The following is a 24,141-nucleotide window of genomic DNA, read 5'->3' as shown; positions in this document are numbered from 1 at the left end:
CTCTCAATGAAGGAATGAATGAATGAATACATGGGTGGTAAGGAAGCATTCCCATCTGGCCTGGAGCTACCAGACTCTGCCTTCCCTCTCTTTAGCTGAGCAGCCCTGGTCCTAGCCCAGCCTAATAGCCCAAAGGGGAAGGTTGGTGAAAACAGCCACGGCACCAAGGGAATGCGGACTTTCAGTCTGAAAATGCTGTCCTAGGCAAAGAAAAGTAGGTGTTCTGAGCCCAACTGCTCCTGCGAAGAGTCCAACCCAATGGTTCTGGTTCTAAAGAGGATCAGTAAGGATGAGGACTGTAGGAGCAACCCAGATGTCTCCCTAGGAAATACTCCAACCTAACTCGATCTCCCTGGGGTTGGCTAGGAATAAGGAGGCATGTGGAGGAACAGCCCTCGTCATCTGAAAATTCACTGTCCCCACCCTTGAGTGATGAGATAAACCAGGGGAGAAATGTCTCTCTAACACAAAAAATACTCATCAACGAACTGGTCTCTTTGAAAATTAGTTCATCCTTAAATATTCCTTCTTTTTTTCAAATGTTCCTTCTTAATACAAGTGTATCTTCACAAAATAAAATTGCAAACCTTGCAACAGATGCCGAGTCTGCTCAGGTGGCCCGAAGTGGCGTCAGGGGACGATGCAGGTCACAGGTGTAGCCAACTGGAGAGGACCCGGCGGAGGTGGCCACTGAACAGGTGCAGAGGGGCCCGCAAAGGGGGTGTCGGGCCTCCAGAGAGAAAGCTTTCAGTATCAAAGGGTTAAGGAAAGAACCCCTGAGGCAACTGTTGAAGGACTTTGTCCCACTACACTTTGAAAGGCAAAAATTAATTGAAATATGTCACCATAAAATTGGGCAAGAAAAATTCTGCCCACACAAATCAATTTTTGATTATTTATTCTACAATTTCACATATAATAACAACTCTAACCCACATTTTATTTTCCTCAGCGCCTATGTTCATGAGCTGTCGTATAATTTTTCATGTTTTTTACTATTTCCTATAAAATCCCAAGATCTAATTTTAGTGGCCCCTTTCCGGCTCTAATCCTACTTTGCGACGAGGAGCTCCCGTATTTTATTTAGCGATGGGGACTGTTAGAACTCTGCCTTCCCGGGAGTGACGTGAGGGGCCCCACTTTAGGGATAAAGAGACCTGAACTGTATTTTGGTTCTGCTTTCAGTTTACCGTGTGCCTTTGGCAAAGCTGCCCAACATCTTTGTGTCCAGTTCGGCGTCTGCCAAAATTAAGATAACGATTCCTGCCCTCCTTATACCCTACAGGGATCTCCGTGGGACAATATTATGATCCTTAGAGAAGTAAATGGTGGTCTTTGGGGAGAGGATGATGCCACGACCTCATCAACGCTACAGGAGCAGAAAACCCCAAACAACAGATGCCCAGACACGGTTTCTGTTTAGTTTTGGTGTCGTTATAATAAATGAACCTTACGGTTTCTTTCAGCACTGAAATTCTAGGACATATGTCTTCACAGCAGATTTATCTTCCTAATTACAGTTTACTCAGGGAAGCTTTATAATTCCATTTCCTCCGCACACTCCCACTGATGGAGCACGGAGGAAGCCCGGGAGCCTGTTGCACTGGGGCTGTTAGGAATGATTTACGTGCTGATTCTCAAGGGCTCACGGGACATTCGGGGAAGTATTGCCATTACCCTGTCATTCACTTTGCCCCATAACATGCCGTGAGGCCAGAGATGCTGGGCTTTACTCCCTGTTGGAGAGATAGGGAGATCGAGGCAGTGGCAGACTCTGAAATCAGCAAAGCTGCTCACTCTCCTCGGGCTTTAATCTGTGTCTCTGGATCCCCAGCTTTCCCATCTAGTCTTACTGCCTCCTTCGCAAGATGGAAGGAAAAGAAACTGAAACCAACCAGGGCCCTGACCACTGACCCACAGCATTTTGGCACTGCATGGGGAAGCAGGGGAGGCACCGACATCCGGGGCAAGGGGGCACGGGGGGCAGAGGGGGGAGGTCACCCAGGGCCTTGGGCAGCTTTTCCAGAGCTCGGAGAACTCCACCCCAAGCCCAGGGTGCCAAGCCCTTTTCTCTTAATTGTTGTAGCTTTACGAGCATTGGGAGGAAAATGTCATCCAGCTGGTCTGGATTTCTCAGCACGTAAGGGATCCAAGGAGTGCTTTGTAAGTTCTCTTGGGTGACCATTCTGGGTTTCTGTGAGGAACCAACTGAGGCCCTTTAAGTGAAGGAAGTGACATTTTACCGGCTGTCCCAGGGTGGAGGTGGGTAGGCCTCCTGGAGGAAGTGGAGAAAGAAGCAGAAAGAAGATTGAGCTCACCAACAGAGCAAGGATGGGGCTGTTTGCTCTTCCCACTGCCGGCTGGGCATTCCCCTTACGGCAAGAGTCACAGACCAACAAAGGCGTTCTATTCCTGCGCCACTGACCTAGCAGAAAGACCACTGAGATTCGGGAAGAGGGGGAGCCCCTGAAGGTGTGGCAAGCCTTTCGGGACACTATCGAACAAGCAGGGACTAGAGGGAGATCGTCCGCTCCAGGGGTTGTTTCCCACAAAGCTTCCGTCCCCCGGGTTCAAATTCTGCTCCTTTGGGATGTTGGGAAATTACTAAATTATTATGAAACTTCGCTTTGCTCATCTTCCAAGTGGAGATAATAATACCTCTTTCTTGCAATGTAGGGAATATTCAAATAAAAAGATAACATACAAAATACCCAGCACATTGCTAGGCAAGTGGTAGTTTATTGAATTCTGATGATATGTATCAACAAGCAAATGCCTCAAGGCCGAGGATGGCAGCCCACTGCGCTAGGCCCCTGTGGAGGAGGCCCAGAGGTCTGAGGTGAGTCTGGGGCCACAGGGAGCTTGCTGGACAGTTGTGAAGGTGTGGGAAGACTTGACTAACACACCTAGAAGACCCTAAGTAAGAAAACAAAGCAGCTCGTGTATGAGTGGTACAGCCAGTGAGTATTCCAGAATACTGGAATTGAAAGGAGAGTTCATCACGAATTGGGCAGATCAAGGAGGGCTTCTCAGAAGAAGCGGAAATGGACTTTCTTGTCCTATTTGCCACAGATAATTCAAGTTGGTTCTTTAGTGACCCAGCAAAGCATGTATAGCGTTGAACTCTTCTAGAAACTAGTTATCTTCTGACACTTGCAGGCATCTTTAGGGGAGGAAGGGGCAGAATAGACAGAACCTCTGCTCAGTCTTTGCTGGAATCTTGGGGCTCAGGGGCCTGCTGGGTAAGCTCATTCCACCAGAGCTGGGAGGAGTTTGAGCAAACCGAATCTGCTGCCTTTGGCACTGGTGGCAATTGGGCCAGAAGTTAAGGATTTTTACCAAGTTCTCAGGCATCTGGGTCGCTATTACTAAGAATTCTCCAAAGCAAGCTTTTCTTAAGATATGTCCTTCCCTGGAAATACTTGTGAGCAAGGTTTGGGGCCTTTGCGCAATAGGAGGCACAGTGGGGCCTGGGGATAGCGAATCAGGAAGGTAACCAAGACGGTGGTCCCAGAGAGAAATGCTTTCCAGAAAGCAAATCCCCATGGAAGGGAATTAATTTTACACTGTAGTGTCTTCAAACGCATGAATGTGTGTGTGAGAGAGAAAGAGGGGGGCAGAGAGGGGAAAAGCAAGCAGTAACACCAAGCACAGCATTGGAAAGTTTGTTTTCCACACGGCCCCTTTATCTGGTGGCAAATATATCTCCTGGGAAAAGAAAACATTTCTCAGGGCAATCCCTCGGGAACATTTTTTGCCTCCTTCACATGATTTACGTGGAGGCTGCTGGGGGCACCCAGGGGTCCACCGGAGAGCGTGAGGGGGCTCAGAGCTTGGTGGGCAGGCAGAGGAAGCGGGGAGGGTGGAGAAACAACCCGCGCCCGCACCCTCCCAGGTTGTGGTGGAGTCTGAGCCGGCCGGGGTCTCAAGTCTGTACAGATAGAGCCCCCAGGAGCTCTACGGGCCTGTGTGAGTGTGTGAGAAGGGCCTCCTCATGAGGGACACCCACTCTTCTGAGGGAGTCATGCCACTATAAAGAGCCTTGGGTTGGGTTTGCCAAGCTGTGTTCCAGCCCTCATCCCCCTGATTAATCCCTGTTACCACTCAGTTTCCACAGCTATAAAGCGACGAAGACAGGAATCACTCCGTCTCCCTCACATGGTTACCATGGGGATCGAATGAGACTGTGGAGACAAACGTGTGTTTATGACATTAGAAAACATATATGGACATCAGTGGTTATTAGATAGATGGTGTAAAGGAAGGAGCTCAGGGCTGGAGGCAGGAGATCTCGAATCCCAGCCCAATGGCAGTGTGACCATGGGCCAGTCATTGCAAATCTCAGTCTGATCTTCTTCACCCAGAAAGGGGCCGAAACCATTCACCCCTCTCACGGGGTATGAAGAGGAGCAAATGGGTCATGACCACAAAGGTGCTTTGTGTGGCAAACTGCTCTATAGAGACTACGGGTTAATTCTGTTAGAAATGATATTTAGGGCTAAACCAGCTCAGAGGATAAGTGGGAACTTGCGAAGAAGCACCAATATTTTCTGCCCTTTAATGGAATCCCTGGACTTTGCCAGCGGCCTGGCAGCTTGAGAAGGCCCTTGCTTTGTTTTGGTGTTTTGTTGATTTGTTTTTTAATTTTATTTATTTATTTTTAAGTCACCCAATATGGGGCCCAAACTCACGACCCCAAGATGAAGAGTCACATGCTCTTCTGACTGAGCTGGCCAGGCATCCCAGAACGCTCTTGCTGTGAATGAAATAATTTGACCATGGATATGACCGCTTACTTTCAAATGTGTGACGGTTCGAAATCCTTAATTATAGAAAAGAAGGCACAAGTTAATTTGTACCATTTTTGTTGCAGAGGCTGTGATTTTCTGCCAAATAGCCCTTTCTCCTTTCTTCCTTAAGAGCAACCCTGTTTGAGTGTGAGGGTGGCAACGTGCTCAGGCAAAACAAATGCCATTTTCCACCTCCCATCGCTGGCAGGGGACCCACGAGGCTGACTTTGGGCCAGTGAAATGTAAGTAGAAGCTCTTGGTGAGGTTTTAGGAGGTTCTTCCAAAACAGCGATGAGCTGAGCTGGCACAGGCCTTTTGCTTCTTCTCTTCACTTTCTTAGTGTCTGGAATGTAGACAAGGTAGCCGGCGCTCCAATAGCCATTTTGTGATCAGGGCGCTGTCTTGAGGGTAGCGGCGATATATTAAGGATCATGAAGCAGAATGACAAAAGAGTTTGGTATATTAATGACATGATTGAACTGCCATTCTGGCCTTAGCCCACCTGCCTCTGGACCTCTTTTATGTGAGGAAAGATAAACCTATTTATTTAACCTGTTTTCCTCCCCACCCCATAACAAGCTTTTGTTGTAACTGAATGTGATTCCCAACTGGTTACAATTTTATCCTGTATTACTGTCTTTACGTGTGTGGGCCCACACAATTATTCTCTTAGGAGCTAACTATACTTTACCAATAATGCCTCTTTTATTCCTGAAAGAGTCCCTAGAACATAAGATTTACTGATGGGTAAGATGAGGTCTAAAGAATAGTATTAGCTGAAGAAAATCAAGAGAAAGCATATGTTTCAACTTCTGGGTCAGCTGTAGATTCCCCAACCAAAATGATCATTTTTCTAAATCTCCCAAGCTCGATCTTTGACCGAGGGAAGACTACAAGGCATGACAGTGATCATTTTGCAGTTTGAAACAGTAAATCAGACAGGCTAAATTTATAGATGACCATTTTGCCACTTTTACAATGAAGAACACATCCAGAGAGAGACTTGATGATCCAAAGGTCCTCAAAAGTCCTGCCCTTTCATCAAATGGCAGAGAGAGGAAGAGTGGGGAGGGAGGCCGCAGAAAGACAAGAACAAAGCCAAGGAGCCCCGGAGGAGCACAGCGGCCAAGCCCACACCCTTTTCACACCCTGATTAAAGCCACGCCGCACATTACACCAGCAGTGCACACATGCCTTTATCCCTCAAAGCTCCATGAGACTGAGGCCGTATTGAGCACAAAGTCGACACACCTGAATAAAAATGGAAACACCTAGAGCTCTGTTATGTCCAGAGCAGATCAAGTATTTCTTTGAAAACACCTGGAAGACTGGTGAATTTCTTTCTTGAAATAGAGGTCTTTACACATCTGGAGTTTGGTATTGTATCCTCAGAGCCTCAGTCCTCATGGGGATACTGGATAATGCAATCATTTATGGAATATGACTCACTGTGATATGAATCTCTGACCAAACCTACTAAATGAATGGACAGAATTGAGCGCTGGGGTGATATCATGGAAATAAGTCCTGTGTATGCAAATTTAAAAAACAAATAGCTCATACAACTATCAGTTAATTTTCAAACCTCCAGGTGTTGAAGCGGGAGTACTCTTTTGTCTGTCCAAACGAAATGTCTTACAAGACACATGAACATACAGAGGTTTGCCCCGTCTTCCTTCTGTTCCCTTTCTTCTTCGAATCCTTACTGTCCTGATGTTCTGACACTGTAAAAGTAAGACCTAAATTAAATTTTCTTCTCATACTGATCCCTAGTTCAAGTGTGTTAATTTTGTAAACTTCTTAAATATAAGAGAGCCTATGAAACATCAATCAGGTTACTTAAAAGTGAGAAGTCTTGACTTCTACTTCCAGAGAGATGGAGGAGATGTACCTTTTTCTACTTTTCCCACTAAGTACAATGAAAAGCCCTGGACATAGATATAAAAGAACTGTAAGCAGACTCTGACAGGGGGAGAGAAGAAGACAGACCTGCTAGGGACCCTGGCCCCAAGGAATGGCACAGTGGTGAGCTCCCTGAGCCATGGTGGTGGTGACTTGCTTCATCTATCCCAGACTCGGAACTGAAGACGCTAACGACCTGGAAACCCCAACAGACACAGACAAAGCCAACAAAACCTACTCTCTCAAGCCAAAAGGGCAGTCTAACAGTACAGAAGACATTTAGACAATAACTGCACTACTTTAGCCAAAACCACAGGAAAAAACTGTGGCTTCCTCTCCCCTCAGGGCAGCAAAGGCTGAATAGGGAACCTAGACTCCCATTCTTGCCCAGCTGTGATAAGGCATCAGGAATGAAACAGGGGATATCACTACAGATCCTATCAACCCCAGAAAGATAATAACGGAATACTGTAAAGAGCTTTACACATGTGAATTTGAAAATTCAGTTGAAACGGACAACTTCCTGGAAAATACAAGCCACTACAACTCACTCAATATGAAATTCAAAATTTAAAAAGACCTGTACCTATGAAGATAATTGAATTTGTAATTTTTAAACTCAAAAAAAAAAAAAAAAAAAAGAAAAGAAAAAGAAATCTCCAGAGCCAGATGGTTTCACTGGAGAATTCTACAAAAACATTTAAAGACTTAACACTAATTCTACACAATCTCTTCCAGAAAATAAAAGAGGGGGAAACATTTCCCAATATAGTCTATGAAGTTAGTTGTACTCTGATCAGAAAACCAAATATACTACCCAAAACTCCCCCAAAACAAACAAAAAACTGTGGACGAATATTTCAGCACATAATCCTTAACAAAATATTAGCAGAAAGAATTCAGCAGTATGTAAAGGGAAATGTACACCATAACCAAACAGGGTTTATTCTAAAGATGCAATGCTGGTTCAATATTTGAAAGTCAGTCTATCACACTGACAGGCAAAAGGTGGATAATATCACATGATTCTATTAACCAAGGTAGAAAACACTGGACAAAATTCAAGAATCATTCATGCTAAAATCTCTCAGAAAAAAAATTAAAAAGAAGGGACTGGAACTTCTTCAACTTGATAAAAGCCATCTACAAGAAACTTACAGCTAAGGTCATGATTAATGATGAAAGGTTGGATGCTTTCTCTCAAGATCAGGAACATGGTGAGGATGTTCCCTCTTACTATTATCCTTCTGCATAGCAGAGGAAATTTTAGTCAGTGCACAGAGGCAGGGAAAGGAAACAAAGTGCTTATGGATCACAAAGAAAGAAATAAAACTGTTCCTATTTGCAGATGACATGATTGTCTGTCTACAGAGAAAATACGATGTACAAAAAATGTTCTAAGTTATGAAGTTCAGCCAAATTTCGGGACACAAGATAAACACATAAAAATCAGTTATATTTCTACCTACTAGCAAGAAGCACATGGACACCAAATTTAATAATACGATACCATTTACACTTACTAAACAAATTAAATGCTTAGGTGTAAGTCTTACAAAACGTATTTAAAACTCTGTGCTGCAAAGTACAAAGTGCTTATAAAAGAAATTGAAGAACATTGAAATAAACGGAGAAACATACTATGTATATTCATTGGAAGATTCCACACAGTAAAGATCTTCCCAAACTGATACACAGATTTAATATAATTCCTATCAAAATCCCAGCAAGATTTTTGGTGGATATCCATACTATTGTTCTAAAACCTATATGGAAAAGCAAAGATAGAATTACCAAAACAATTCTGAAAAGGAAGAATAAAGCAGGAGAAATCAGTCTGCTCAATTTTAAATCTAATTTTATAGCTAGAGTAATTAAGATTATGTGTTATTGGCAGAAAAATAGACACAGAGGTCAGTGGAACAGAATGCAGATCCATGAAACTGACCCGTGAAAGTATGTCCACTTCTCTTTGACAAAGATTCAAAAGCAGATCTGTTGGGGAAAAGGTAGTCTTTTAACCAAAGGTGCTGAAACAATTGGATATACATAGACACAAACATGTACCTTGTCTTGAGTCTCACACCTCAAACAAAACATGAACTCAGAATGGATCACAGACTTAAATGTTAATCTTTTACAAAGCTTTTGGATGAAAACATACGCAAAAATCTTTATATCCAGGGCTGAGCGGAGAGTTCTTAGATTTGGCACCAAAGTATGATCCATAAAAAAGAAAACCAATAAATTAGACTATATAAAATTAAAAGCTTTTGTTGTATGAAAGACCATGTGAAGAGGATGAAAAGACACGCTACAGACTGGGAGAAAACATCTGCAAACTTCCTATCTGAAAAGAGATTAGTATCTAGAAGGTATGAAAACCTCCCTGAACTCAACCGTAAAACAACAAACGAAAAAGCAATCCAAGTAGAAAACGGACAAGAGCCATTTCACTGAGAGGATTATAGATGGTAACCAAGCACATGAGAAGATGTTCGATCTCATTAGCCATTACGGAAATGCAAATAAAAATCATGAGATATTATTACAGATCTATCAGAATGACAAAAACCAAAGATAGTACAGAAGAACCCCAAATAATTTATGTAGCTGCTTCCTTGTCAAAGAGATGGAGCTGAACTCCCAACCCTGCGAGTGTGCGTTATGCTTTCAAAGAATAAAGTACTGAGGAGAACAGGGAAGGTAACTTGACAGTAGAGACACCTGGCAGACACTCTCTCACCCAGGCAATCAAGGTTGACATCATCCGTCGTGTTGATCACATGTACCTTTGATATGATGCGGTGGTGATGGCACTTTACCTTTGTGGCAATCCTCCCCAAACCCATGACCTCAGTCTAACCATGAGAAAAACAAAACAAACCCAACTCGACGGATATTCTATAAAATACTTGGCCAGCATGCCTCAAAACTCTTAACGTCATCAAAAGAAAGGAAAGTCCAAAAAACTATCGCAGACCAGAAAAGGTGAAGGAGACATGATAAATAAAAGTCAGGTGGCACCTTGGGTGAAACCCTCCCAACAGAAGGACAGCTGAGACAATCTAGTGAAATCCAAGTAAGTAAGTGTTGCATTTAGAATAAACTGGTGTCGATGTTGATTCTTCAGTCGTGACAAGGGGACCCTAGAGATGTAAGATGGAAACAACAGAGAAAACTGAATGAAAACTGAGGGGCAATCTCTCCATTTCTTCCATGGAACTGTTTCATACTCTCTCGGTCTGAACCGATTCTGAAATTTAAAGATTATAACAAAATAATGCATCCAGAAAAGTGACACCACCCACTGCTGGTGAAGATGTAGGGAATCTGGGTCCCTTGTCCGCTGCGGGAGGGAATGGAAAATAGTACAGCCACTCCGGAAGACAGTTTGGCCGTTTCTTTTAAAATTAAATATACAACTACTACATGAGCCAGCAATGGCATTCCTGGGTATTTGTCCCAGAGAAATGAAAATTTATGTTCAGAATAAAACCTGTACCGGAATATTTATAGAGGCTTTATTTGTAATAGCCTCCAACTGGCAACACCCAGATGTCCTCCACGGTGTGAATAGTGAAACAAACAGTGGTCTGTCCACACCATGGAGTATCACTCAGCAATAAAAAGGAATAAATTACTGTACGTGCAACCACCCCTGAAACACTCTCTAGAGAATTATGGTGAGTGAAAAAGCCAGTCCAAAGTGTTACATACTGTGTGATGCCATCTAGAATAACGTTTTTGAAATGACAGAATTATTGACGTGGAGAAGAAATTACTGGCTGTCTGGGATTACCCATGGGTGGGTAAGGGAAGGAAGCTGGCATGGCTATAAAAGACCAGCATGAAGGATTCTTGGGGGCGCGGAAATGTTCTCTATCTTTACTGTATCGTTGTCAATATCCTGATTGTGGTATTGTAGTATGACGGATGATGTTACCACTGGGGGTAACTGGGTGAAAGGTACATAGGATCTTCCTGTATTGTTTCTCATAACTATATGTGAATCTATAATTATCTTAAAATAAAAAATTTAACTTCAAAAAGGTGTAAAGTCCCAAACCGAAGCACTTTCAAAATCAGGCCACAGACTCAAGTCTCTCAGTGTCAACAGGGATCAGAGAGACCTGAATGTAGCTTCTCAAACCCTCTCCCTGCAAACGCGGGAACAAAACATTCGCTCAGAAAAAGCAGGAAACATTCACAGGAGGAAAAATTGACAGGCAATAGGAAAGGAAGGGAGAGGAAAAGAGGGTATGAAAATAATAAAAAGGAGTGACACTGAAAAACACTTGTCCTTGGCCTCTCTGAAGCAGTCACTCCGGGAGACTGGTGACTTATTCTGGGAGCTGCCATTGCCAAGAACGGTTTTGATATCTCATCTAAACACGCCTTGGAGTCCATAGCATGTTAAAAGCCACAGTATGCAAATCTGCCATCTAAAGTACATTTTATTTTTCTGAAACCAGAGACTATGAAGGGAAGTGATAGGATATATTGTGCTGAGCATAAATAGGCTTGGGGCAGTGAGAATCAGGTTTAAGTGTACTGTCTGCTACTTGGTGACTGTGTGGCTTTAGGCATGCCACTTTATCCATGTCAGTTTCAGAATCTGTGGAATAGAGCTAATTATGCCCATCTCCCAGGATTTGTGTAGGATTAAGTGTGACCATAGATTGAAGCATCAAGTCCTATGCTTGGCTCAGAGTCAAAGCTCACATTTAAAGAGCTTCTAAGTATGGTCGATGGGCACAAGTTGATTTTCCTGTGAGTCTCCTGAATGGCACCTGAAGACCTTCCAAAGAAGAGTTCAAAAATGTGCTGAACTGCATCAATCAACTTGTCTGGGATAGCCTGATAGTCTCTTAAGTCGTATGAAGAACAAGCCACGTTTTATTTAAGAAGTTCTGGCATGCATGTTATGAAACCATTTTTATTTCCTTAGTCATATTCCACAGTGGTGGGCATCATTTATTAAAGAAGTGGTCAGCAACTTCTCCCTCATCAGACCCAAAGGGAATTGGTATTTGTAAGACAACACTCATGACTTACCAAAAAAAAAAAAAATTAAATTGTGGGCTAAATGGGTTTTGTTTAAAAACATGGGGTTGCGTTTCTGACATATCCCCATATAAAATGGCTCAAACATGTTCTTTTTTTTTAAAAAAAAAAGCTTTTCCTTAAAGATAGGGCAATATGAACATTAAAAAGAATAATGACTGCAGTGGACTGAAACACATCAAACATATAAAAACTTTTGAGTTAAGAGACCATATTACAATCCATATATCAGACAAAGGACTTAAATCCAGAATATACAACTCAATAAGACAAGCAGCCCAGTAAAAAATGGCAAAAGATTTGAACACACACTTCACAAAAGAGGATATATAAACGGTCCACGGAAGGACGCTCCAAACTTCATTTGTCATAAGGAAGTGCAAATTAAAATCTCAATGAGATATCTTTTTCACACCTTCTAGAATGGCCGAAATCAAAAAGACTGATGAAACCAAGGGTTGCCAACAACTGGAACGCTCATAAGTTGCTGGTGGGAATGCAAGAGTACCGTTTGCAAAACAGCTTGGCAGTTTCTTATAAAGCTAAATATTCACCTGCCATACAACTCAGCAATTCTACTGCTAGATATTTACCCAAGAGAAAAGCATTTGTCCACAAGGAGACTTCATACACAAATGTTTATAGAAGCTTTATTTGTAACAGCCCCAAACTGGAAACACCCCAATGGCCATCAACAGATAAACACATGTAAAAAAAAAGAAATTATGGTATATTCATAAAATGGAATGCTACTTAGTACTAAAAAAGAAATAAACTACTGATACATGTAACACCATGGATGAATCTCAAAAACATTATGCTATAGGAAAGAAGCCAGATACAGGAGTATATGCTGTATAATTTTGTTTATATTGAAGATTAGAACAGGCAAAACTAATTAATAAGTGAAAGAAAGCAGATCTGTAGTTGTCTGGAGTTGGAAATGGAGGGGATGATTGACTGCAAAAAGGCACGACAAAACCTTGAGGGTAATAGGGATGTTCTGTACCTTGATTTTAGTGGTGGTTCCATAGTAGGTCATGCTTTGTAGGTTATATGTATGGCAGGTTATAATTTGTCAAAATGGGTGCAGTATACCTTATGTAAATGGTGTTTCAATAGCTTAGATTTTAAAACCCAAGTCTGTAATGATTCTTCAAAACAAAGCAACAAGCAACTCTTACTGAATGCTTTTGGAAATTGCTAGGGCACCAATGCATTATTCTGAAAACTGATAGAAAGTATTAAGCATTTATACTGCTTTGCCTGGAATATGCAAATAGTTGAGAGAAAGTTCTGTTTTATAGAAGATTATCAATTCATACATGTAGAAGGGATGGCATTTTGCAATGTCTAATGAACTAGTGGGATATCAATGCATGTTGAAATCATTGAGCGAAAGACTGATGGGAAATATCGTAATGGATGGGTCAGACCAACGATCCCTGAAACCACACTGATCCAGCTCCCCATCACTAAGGCTGGGACAACCAGGTAAACGTGCCTTCAGATGTGAATATAAGTGCAAATCTACTTGGGACCCTCACTCTGCAAATTTACAGCAAATAAAAAAACATTCTTTAAATAACAGAACAAGAAAAGAATCAGACAAATATAAAGTTACAGAAATTACAATAAGATAAGTGATCTAATTTTTTACTTGTTAAAATACATACAAAGTATTTTTGGGAGAAATTGTATGATGTCTGGGATTTATCTTAAAATTCTCTAGTAAGATAAATAAACAGATAAAAAATACAAAAAAGAAAATATTGAAATTAAAAACATAACTGTAAAGCTAGATCATGGATTCGTGGGGTTCTCTACCCTCTTTTCTTTACTTTTATGTACCTTTAAATATTTACGTAACAAAAAGTAAAAAAAAAGTGGCTTTTCAGGGGAAACCTTCAGTTATCTGGGAAATCAATTTAATTGTTTGATGATATCAAACAAAATGGGTGTCCCCAGGTTATCTCTTTTTTTCAGTCTATTTCATTTCAGTGAAGGTAATATGTGTGCATGGTTTAAAAAGTCAGATAGTACTACTGAGCAGAGAGCCTGACTCAGGGCTTGATCCCGGGACCTCAGGATCATGCCCTGAGCCAAAGGCAGATGCTTGACTGACTCAGCCGCCCATGTGCCCCATAACATGGTTATTTTTAAGGGAAGAAAATTCAGTTTATAACATGGTTTCATTAGCAATCTTATCAATATGTTCAAGGAACTGGCAACCTAGCAAAAACAGAATAAAGTGTTTACCTCTTCCATCATTATACATGTCCACTAGACCAAGAAGGTTGGGTCAACTCCAAGCCTGATGTATTGTGGAGACCTGTTTGAAACAGACTATATCTGTTATGGAGATCTTCCTCTACAATATGAGAATAAAATGTCACACAGCCCCCCCCCCCCGCCAAGAAAAGTCAGATAGTACTATGTAATTCATAGTTATTCTGCTATTTCTGGATTTTTCACTTTTAGACATTGCTTATTGTTCCTCAAATACCAATGTCTGTGAGTCTTTATCTTGGTCAGTCAATTTCCCAGGAGAGGGATCTTCTCTGATCCTCTGCTAGTGGGAAAAAGGGTGGGAAAGGAGTTTTGTGGTTGCCTGGGTGGGAGAAGGATCCTCATATAATCAATCTGTTAACAATCCCCAGCTTATAGCTCCACCTTCAGAGATGCCTGGTGCTTCTAACTCCTGGGTTTTACTGGACAGTTTTCCTGTTAGTCCCTCTACCATAGGCATTGACGGATCTCTCTGCTCTGTTAAGTCAGTTCTCATCTACCCACTAATTTTTCCACTGACCACAATCATCATTTATTCATTTGACAAAGAATTTATTATCTGTGATGTGATCAATAATATTCAAGGTCCTTATCGGTGAATGGAACAAGCAGTAGGCATAACAAATAGTTATGTTATGCATGATATTTTTAGAGCAAGAAAAAGTAATCAGAAATGTGTGTTGTGGGGGGAGGTGTCAGGTTAATTTTAAATAGGGTGAACACGGTGAGCTACATTGAAAATGCGGTATTTGAGCAGAGACCAGAAAGAGGGAGGGAGTTAGCCATTAGACTGTCTAGGGATAGTCCCCTTTAGTGAAGACTTTTGTGTGTATGGGCCCCTCTTGTTGTCCTTGTAGGGTATATCTTGTTATTCTGCTCTGTCATGTGAGTGGGTGTCAGGAGGGAAATGGACATAAATGTTGATGTGCTCAAACCTACACCTTTAACCAGAAGTGCCTCCTATTAACCCCACCTTTCTCATCCTAGTATGTCTCCTGACTTTCTCAAATTGCCTAGGACCAGATGACTATATGAGAATTTAGTAATTAATTGTTTATTGCTACATTAAATTCATAAATCATTAGAGTTATAAACAGCTTTCAGAAAGATTGATTTTGTCATAAAATGTTCAGGTTCCTACAACTTCATTTTTTTTCCACCTCCTCTTTAATTGCCACCCCACATGTTGTACTGTAAGCAGTGAAAATATTGGGTACCTCATAGCAATCAAGGTTCCTAGTAGTGGGTAGGAAACCACTCTTTTGTGAAGGTTACCTACTCAGAGTAGTATCTTTAAGAAACGATAAGTGCATGTCATTGACTAAATATGATTGTGTTCAGGGAATTTTTTGGGTGATGGAACTCTTCTCTATGATGTAGGGATGGTGATTACCTGACGGTGTGCACTTGTCAAAAGCCCTAGACCTGTACACCACAAAGAGAAACTGTACCATATACAAATTTTTAAAAATCAAGATTTCCGGTTACTGGTCCAGCATGAAAGAAGTGTGGAAGTCACCATTCTGTCCTAACAACAGTAAAAAGCTGGGAAAACTGAAAAATCAATGACTCTTCTTAGATTCATAAGAGAAGTGAGGTCACAGGGCAAATTGCTACACCTCAAATTGGAGAGAAAGGTAAATACAGAGAATCAGAACTTAGCAGAAATCCATGAGTAGAAACCTCTGTGGGAACCAGTGGCTAAGAAAGGAAACCTGAAGTGTAATCGATGAATCTCTGGAGACTCATGTGGACAAATCTGGGAGGTAAAAATTCCAGGGGAAGCCAATCACTGGGGTCCACATTTTTGTGAGTTTTACCTTCTCGAACTCTACCAGCTTCTCACAGTGAATAAGGGGAAAAAAGCTCCTTATTGCTCTGGCAGGGGCAGGGTAAAAGGAACCATTCTGCAATATACCAAAGCATTCTGTTCTTAACAAGTTCTACCCTCAGGTGAAACTATTTAACCAGAACCTGCTGGAGTTTTATTGGAGCTTCAGGTGGGGGAGAGAAATGCCCAACTTCAGCCCACTTTACCCATCATGTCCCCTTCAAAGAAAGGAGGAAACCTGAGAAACTCTTGTGAAGTTCAGTTCAGAGGCAAAAGCTCATCAAAAGATTGAATACTGGTATCCAAGATCCACAAAGAACTTCTCAAACTCAATATGCGAGAAACAAATAAATCATAAAATGGGCAGAAGATATGAACAGACACTTTTTCAATGAAGACATACAAATGGCTAACAGACACATGAAAAAATGTTCAAAATCATTAGCCATCAGGGAAATTCAAATCAAAACCACAATAAGATACCACCTTACGCCAGTGAGAATGGCAAAAATTGACAAGGCAAGAAACAACAACTGCTGGAGAGGATGTGGAGAAATGGGATCCCTCCTACATTGTTGGTGGGAATGCAAGTTGGTACAGCCACTCTGGAAAACCGTGTGGATGCCCCTTAAAAAGTTAAAAATAGAGCTACCCCATGATCCAGCAATTGCACTACTGCATATTTACCCCAAAGATACAGACGTAGTGAAGAGAAGGGCCATATGCACCCCAATGTTCATAGCAGCATTGTCCACAATAGCCAAATCGTGGAAGGAGCCGAGATGCCCTTCAACAGATGACTGGATTAAGAAGATGTGGTCCATATATACAGTGGAATATTACTCAGCTACCAGAAAGAACGAGTTCTCAACATTTGCTGCAACATGGACGGCACTGGAGGAGATAATGCTAAGTGAAATAAGTCAAGCAGAGAAAGACAATTATCATATGATTTCTCTCATCTATGGAACATAAGAACTAGGAAGATCGGTAGGGGAAGAAAGGGATAAAGAAAGGGGGAGGTAATCAGAAGGGGGAATGAAGCATGAGAGACTATGGACTATGAGAAACAAACTGAGGGCTTCAGAGGGGAGGGGGGTGAGGGAATGGGATAGACCGGTGATGGGTAGTAAGGAGGGCACGTATTGCATGGTGCACTGGCTGTTATACGCAAATAATGAGTCATCAAACTTTACATCAGAAACCAGGGATGTACTGTATGGTGACTAACATAATATAATAAAAAAACATTAAAATAAAAAAAAAAGATTGAATCCTAATTATAGGACTTCCTCTGCCCCTACACCTCACTACATTACTAAAGGCCTATTTACTATAATTCCTTTCACTCAGTACGTTATATCTGGCAATCGAGACAAAAATATAACTACCAAAGGGCAAAAAAACACAATTTGAAGAGAAAAAGCAAGCATCACGACTAGACTCAGATATGGCAGGGATGTTGAAATTATCATACTGAGCATTAAAATAACTATGATTAATATGCAAAGGACTCTAACGTATAAAAGAGATAGTATGCAAGAACAGATGGGCAATGTAAGCAGAAAGATGGAAATTCTAAAAAGAACCAAAAAGAAGTGCTAGAAATGAAAAACACTGTAACAGAAATGAAGAATGACTTTGATGGGCTTACTGGTAGACAAAACATGGCTGAAGAAAAAATCTCTGGGTTTGAGAATATCTCAGTGTAAATCTCCCAAACTGAAAAGCAAAGAGAAGAAAGACTGAAAACAAAACCCAAAAAACAATTGAAGACCTGTGAGACAGCTACAAATGGTGTAAAATGTGTGTTAGGGGAATACCAGAAGGAGAAGAAAGAGAAAGAAAGAGAAAAAATATTTGAAACAGTAATGACTGAGAATTTCCCCCAAAGTAATGTCAGAAATCAAACAACAGATCCAGGAAGCTCAGAGAATTTCAAGCAGGATAAATGCCAAAATAACTAAGCCTAGGCATATCATATGCAAACTACAGAAAATCAAAGATAAAGAGGGGGAAAAAGTACTGGAGGAACTCAGAGGAAAAAACCCACCTTACTTATAGAGGATCAAAGATAAAAAAGAATTAATCTGATTTCTCCTCAGAAACCAGGCAAACAAGTAGAGACTGGAATTAGATGTTTAAAGTGTTGAGAGAAAAAACCACCAGCTTAGGATTCTGTACCCTGCAAAATTATCCTTCAAAGCTGAGGGAAAAGCAAAGACTTCCTCAGAGAAACAAGAATTGAGGTGATTTGGCACTAGAAGATCTGCCTTGTAAGAAATGTTAGAAGTTCTTCAGAGAGAAGGAAAATGACAAAGTTTAGAAACTCAGATCTACATAAAGAAAGGAAGAGCATTGGAGAAGGAATTAATGCAGGTAAAATTAAAAATTGTATTTTTCTTATTCTTAATTTATCTAAGATAAGTTAATTTAAAATTATAATAACAACAAAACAATAGCAACAATGTATTTGCTTATGTATACTTATGCATATCTATGCTTATGTATAAGTGAAATGAATGATAGCAAATATACCAGAAAGGAGATGGAGGAACTAGGATTATTTTGTTGTTAAAGGGTATTCACATTGCCTGTGAAGTGGTATAGTGATATTTGAAAGCAGGCTTGAATTAGTTGTAAATGTATATTGCAAACTCTAGGACAACCACTATAAAAAGTTTAGAAAGCATATGCTACGACATGGATGGAGCTAGAGAGTATTATGCTAAGCAAAATAAGTCAGAGAAAGACAAATACCATATGATTTTACTCATATGTGGAATTTAAGAAACAAAACAAAAAATCATAGTGGAAAAAAAGAGAGAGGAAAACCAAAAAAATAGACTCTTAGAAAAACAAACTGATGGTTTACCAGAGGGGAGGTCGGTGGAGGGATGGGTTAAATAGGTGATGGAGATTATGGAGTGCACTTGTGATGGGCACGAGGTGATGTATGGAAGTGCTGAATCACTAAACTGTACACCTGAAACTAATATTACATTGTATGTTAACTAACTGGAATTTAAATAAAAACTGAAAACAAACAAACAAAATACCCAACCAAACAAATAAAGCATATTCTAAGAATAGAGAGAAAATGGAATAATTTAAAATGCTCAATTTAAATCGCAAAAGCAGAAAAAGAGTGGAAGACAAAACTAGGGACAAAGAACAAGGATAACAAATAGAAAACAGTAAAAAATGTGTTAGATATTAATCCAACTATGTCAGTAATTATGTTGAATGTCAATTGGCAAAACACACCATTAGAAGAGATTGTCTGAATGGATCAAAAAACAAGACCCAAATACGTTGTCTACAAGAAACCCATCTTAAATATAAAGACACGTGCAGATTAAAAGTAAACAGGGAGAAATATATACCTTGCTAACACTAATCGAAAGAAAGCAGGAGTAGCTATACTAATTTCAGACAGAGCAGACTTCAGAGCAGGAAAGTTATCAGGGATAAAGAGGGGCATAACATAATGATAAAGGGGTCAATTTTCTAAGAATACATAACAGTTCTTAAAGTTATCTAACAATAGAGCATCAAAATACCTAAGGCCAAAACTCTTAGACTGTAAGGAGAAATAGATAAATTCACTATCAGAGTTGAAGACTTCAGCACCCCTCTCTCAGAAATGGGCAGATCCAGAAGACAGAAAATCAGTAAGAACATAGTTGAACACAACAGAACCATTAATCAACTGGATATAATGGACCTCTATAGAATACTTCATTCAACAATAACTAAATACATATTCTCAAGCTCACATGGAACATTCACCATGATAGACCACATTCTTGTCCATAAAACACACCTTAACAAATTTAAAAAAAAATAGAAATCACACAAGGTTTCCTCTCCTACCATAATGTAATTGAACTAGAAAGCAATAACACAAGGATTGGTGGAAAATCCCTAAATACAAGGAGATTAAACAACACATCTCTAAATAAATGACTTAAAGAAGAAATCTCAAGAGAAAGTTAAAAATATTTTGAACAGGGGCGCCTGGGTAGCACAGTCATTAAGCGTCTGCCTTTGGCTCGGGGTGTGATCCTGGCATTCTGGGATTGAGCCCCGCATCAGGCTCCTCCGCTGGGAGCCTGCTTCTTCCTCTCCCACTCCCCCTGCTTGTGTTCCCTCTCTACCTGGCTGTCTCTCTGTCAAATAAATAAATAAAATCTTTAAATATATATATATATATATATATATAACAAAATAAAAATGAAAATACAACTTATCAAAATTTTTTGGATACAACAAAAACAGTGCTTAAAGGGAAATTTATAGAATTGAATGCACATATTACAAAAGAAGAAAGACCGAAAATCAATAATCTAAACTTCCACCTTAGGAAATTAGAAAATGAGTGAATTAAATCCAAAATAAGCAGAAGAAAAGAAATAACAAAAACTAGAGTAGAAATTAATGAAATTGAAAACAAGAAATCAGTAGAGAAAACTAACAAAACAAAAAGCTGGGTTTTTTTGAGATCAATAAAACTGATAAGCTTCTAGACTGGCTATGAAAAATAGAGGACTCAAATGACAGATATCAGAAGTAGAAGAGGAGACATCACTATAGATCTCATTAAAAAGATAATAAAGGGATATGAAAAACTATGCCCACAGATTTGATAACCTGGATGAAATGGACCAATTCCTTGAAAGACCCACTCTGCCAAAACTCACACCAAGAAGAAAAGGACAATATGAATAAGTTTATTTCTATAAAGAAATTGAATCAATAACTGATAACCTTCCAAAATAGAAAGCATGGCCCAGATGGAGTCACTAGTGAATTCTATCAAACATTCAAGGAAGAGATTATACCAATTGTCCATAATTTCTTTCAGAAGATAGATATAGAGGGAACACTTTCTAACTCATTTTATGAGGCTGGCATTACCCTAATACAAATCCAGACATAGATATTACAAGAAAAGAAAACTGCAGAGTAGTATCTCTCATAAACACAGATGCAAAAGTCCTCAACAAAATATTGGCAAATCAAATCTGACAATGTATAAAAAGGTTTGTACACTATAACCATGTGGGATCTATCTTAGGTATACAAGGTCAGTTTAACATTTGATAATCAGTAACGTAACATTACATCAACAGGCTAAGGAAGAAAATTCACTTGATCATATCAGTAAATATAGAAAATACATTTGACAGAATTCAACACACATTCATGATGAAAAAAAAAAACCCACAAAACTCTCAGTAAACTGGGCATAGAGGGGAATTTCCTTAACTTGACAAAGAATATCTACAAAAAACTTACAACTAACATCACACTTAATGGTGAGAAACTCAAAGTTTTCCCACAAAGATTGAGACCAAGGCAAGGATGTCCCTCTTATCACTCTTTTCAACAACATACTGGAAGTCTTTGGTAATGCAATAAAACAAGAAAAGGATATAAGGTATACAGATTGGGAAGAAAGAAATAAAACTATCTTTGTTACAAGTAACACGATTATCTGTGTAGAAAACATAGAGAACAATCTACAAAAAAATCCTAGAACTAATAAGCCATTAGAACAATATTATAGATTACAGGTTAATGTACAAAAGTCAATCACTTTCCTACAAAGCAGCAATGAACAAGTAGAATTTGAAATGAAAAACAGTATACCATTTACATTAGCGTGACCACACCAAATGAAATACTTAGGTATAATTCTAATAAAATATGTACAAGATCTTTCTGAAGAAAACTATGAAGCTTTGATAAAAGAAACCAAAGGACTAAATGGGAGCTATTCCAGGTTCATAGATAGGAAGATTCAATATTGCCAAAATGTCCATTTTCCCCAACTTGATTTATTGATTCCATGCAATCTCAATCAAAATCCCAGCAATTATTTTGTGGATATCAACAAACTGATTCTAAAGTTTATATGGAGAGGCTAGAACTCAGAATAGCAAACACAATACTGAAGTAGAAAAATAGACTTGGATGACAGACATACCCAACTTCAAGAATTACTATAAAACTACAGTAATCAAGACAGTATGGTATAAGCAAACGAATAGAAAAAATAGATCAAGGAAAGAAAATAGCCCAGAAATAGACCCACATAAATATAGTCAACCAATATTTGACAAAGGAGCAAAGGCAATGAAATGGAGAAAAGACAGTCTTTTCAACAAATGGTGCTAGAACAAGGCGACATCCACATGCAAAAACAAATCTAGACCAAGACCTTACACATGTCATAATAGTTAACACAAATGGATCACAGAGCTAAACGTACAATGCAAAACTATAAAACTCCTGGAAGATAATACAGGAGAGAATCTAGATTATCTTGGGTTTGGTAATTTCTTTTTAGATACATCATCATAGGCATCATCTGCTGAAGAATTGACTGATGAGTTAGACTTCATTAAAATGACAAATTTCTGTTCCGTAAGATAAGAGAATGAAAAGATAAGCCACAGACTGGGAGAAAATATTTGCAAAGACACATTGGATAAAGAAAGGGTGATTATCTAAAATACAACAACAACAACAACAACAACAACAACAACAGCAAAACCCTTAAAACTCAACAATAAGAAAACAAACAACCCAATTTAAGAAATGGGCCATAAATACATACATACATACATACATACATACATAAAATAGGCCAAAGACTTAACCGATATCTCACTAAAGAGGGCATTCAGACAGCAAATAAGTACATGAAAATACATTCTACGTCACATGTCATCAGGGCAATCTAAATCTGAACGATGATCTATCAGGACACACCTATCAGAATGGCCAAAATCCCAAACACTGGCAACATCAAATGCTGATGAGGAGATCGAGCAATAGGAATCTCTCATTCATTGCTTGGGGAGATGCAAAATGGTACAGTCACTTTGGAAGGCAGCTTGACATTTTCTTGAAAATCTAAACATAGTTTTTTTTTCCTATGTTATGATCCAGTGATCACACAATTTGTCATTATCCAAAGGAGTTGAAAACTTATGTCCACACAAAATTCTGCATACAATGTTTTTAGCAGCTTTATTCCTAATGCTAAAACTTGAAAGCAATCAAGATGTTCTTCAGTAGATGACTGGATAAAGAAATGGTGGTATATCCAGACAATGGAACATTATCCAAGCAGTACGAAGAAATGAGCTATCAAGCCATGAGAAGACATGAAGGAAATTTAGCCAATCTGAAAAGGCTACATATTGTATGATTCCAACTACATGACATTCTGGAAAAGGCAAAACTACTGAGACAGTAAAAAGATCAGTGGTTGCCAGGTGCTGGAGGAAGGAAAGAAGGGATGGGCAGAGCACAGAGGGGTTTTAGGGCTGTGAAAATACTGTGTATGGTACTGTAACAATTAATAAATGTCTACACATTTATCCTAACCCATAGAATGTAGAATACGAAAGTGAACCCCAATGTAAATTTTGGACTTTAGGTGATTTTAATGGATCAATGTAGATTCATCAATTATAACAACTGTAGCACTCTGGTGGGGGATGTTGATAGTGGGGAGGCTATGCATGCAGGGGGGAAGGGAGTTTATGGGAAATCTCATACCTTCCCGTCAGTTTTGCTGTGAACCTGAAACTGCTCTAAAAAAATAAAGTCTATTAAAAAAAAACAACCCAGATTGTTGAGGGATCCTAGAATGGAATGCAGACTTCGAAAAACGAATCTACCTGTATTGTGAATGTATTGACATATCCTCACTGAAGGGGAGTAGAGGAAAAGGGAGCTGACCTAAGTAACTCTGGAAATGGTGTTTTAAGTGGAAATTATAAGGCTAAAGACAAAAAGAACTATAAAAAAAAACCCCACCATATTCTTGTTGGAAAATTTGTTTCTCACAGAGGTAGTGGTTAGCAATTCTGAAACTACTTTATGTATATACTAGGGCTGAACAAATAAGTATAAATTGTGGATAATGGGAGCAAATTTCTCACTGTTCAAGAAAGAATCTACAAGTTATCTGGAAAGAAGACTAGGGTTCAGGGTGGTGATTAGAGTTGATGAGTAAGATATTAGTAAGAATTAATTTTAAAGAATATGTATACAGATCTACAGGTACAGAAATAGATACATGTGACACAGATGATCACAAATGCATACATTTCCTCACTCTGTGTGCAGAGAGCCCAGAAGAAGCAACACCCCAGTAGCAACAAACACCCTTAGCACTTGGATCCTTATTTCTTTTTTTTTTTTTTTAAGATTTTTATTTATTTATTTGACAGAGATAGAGAC

This window comes from Ursus arctos, unplaced genomic scaffold (assembly GCF_023065955.2).
Source record: "Ursus arctos isolate Adak ecotype North America unplaced genomic scaffold, UrsArc2.0 scaffold_26, whole genome shotgun sequence".
Taxonomy (NCBI): Eukaryota; Metazoa; Chordata; class Mammalia; order Carnivora; family Ursidae; genus Ursus; species Ursus arctos.
This window is presented reverse-complemented; position numbering follows the sequence as displayed.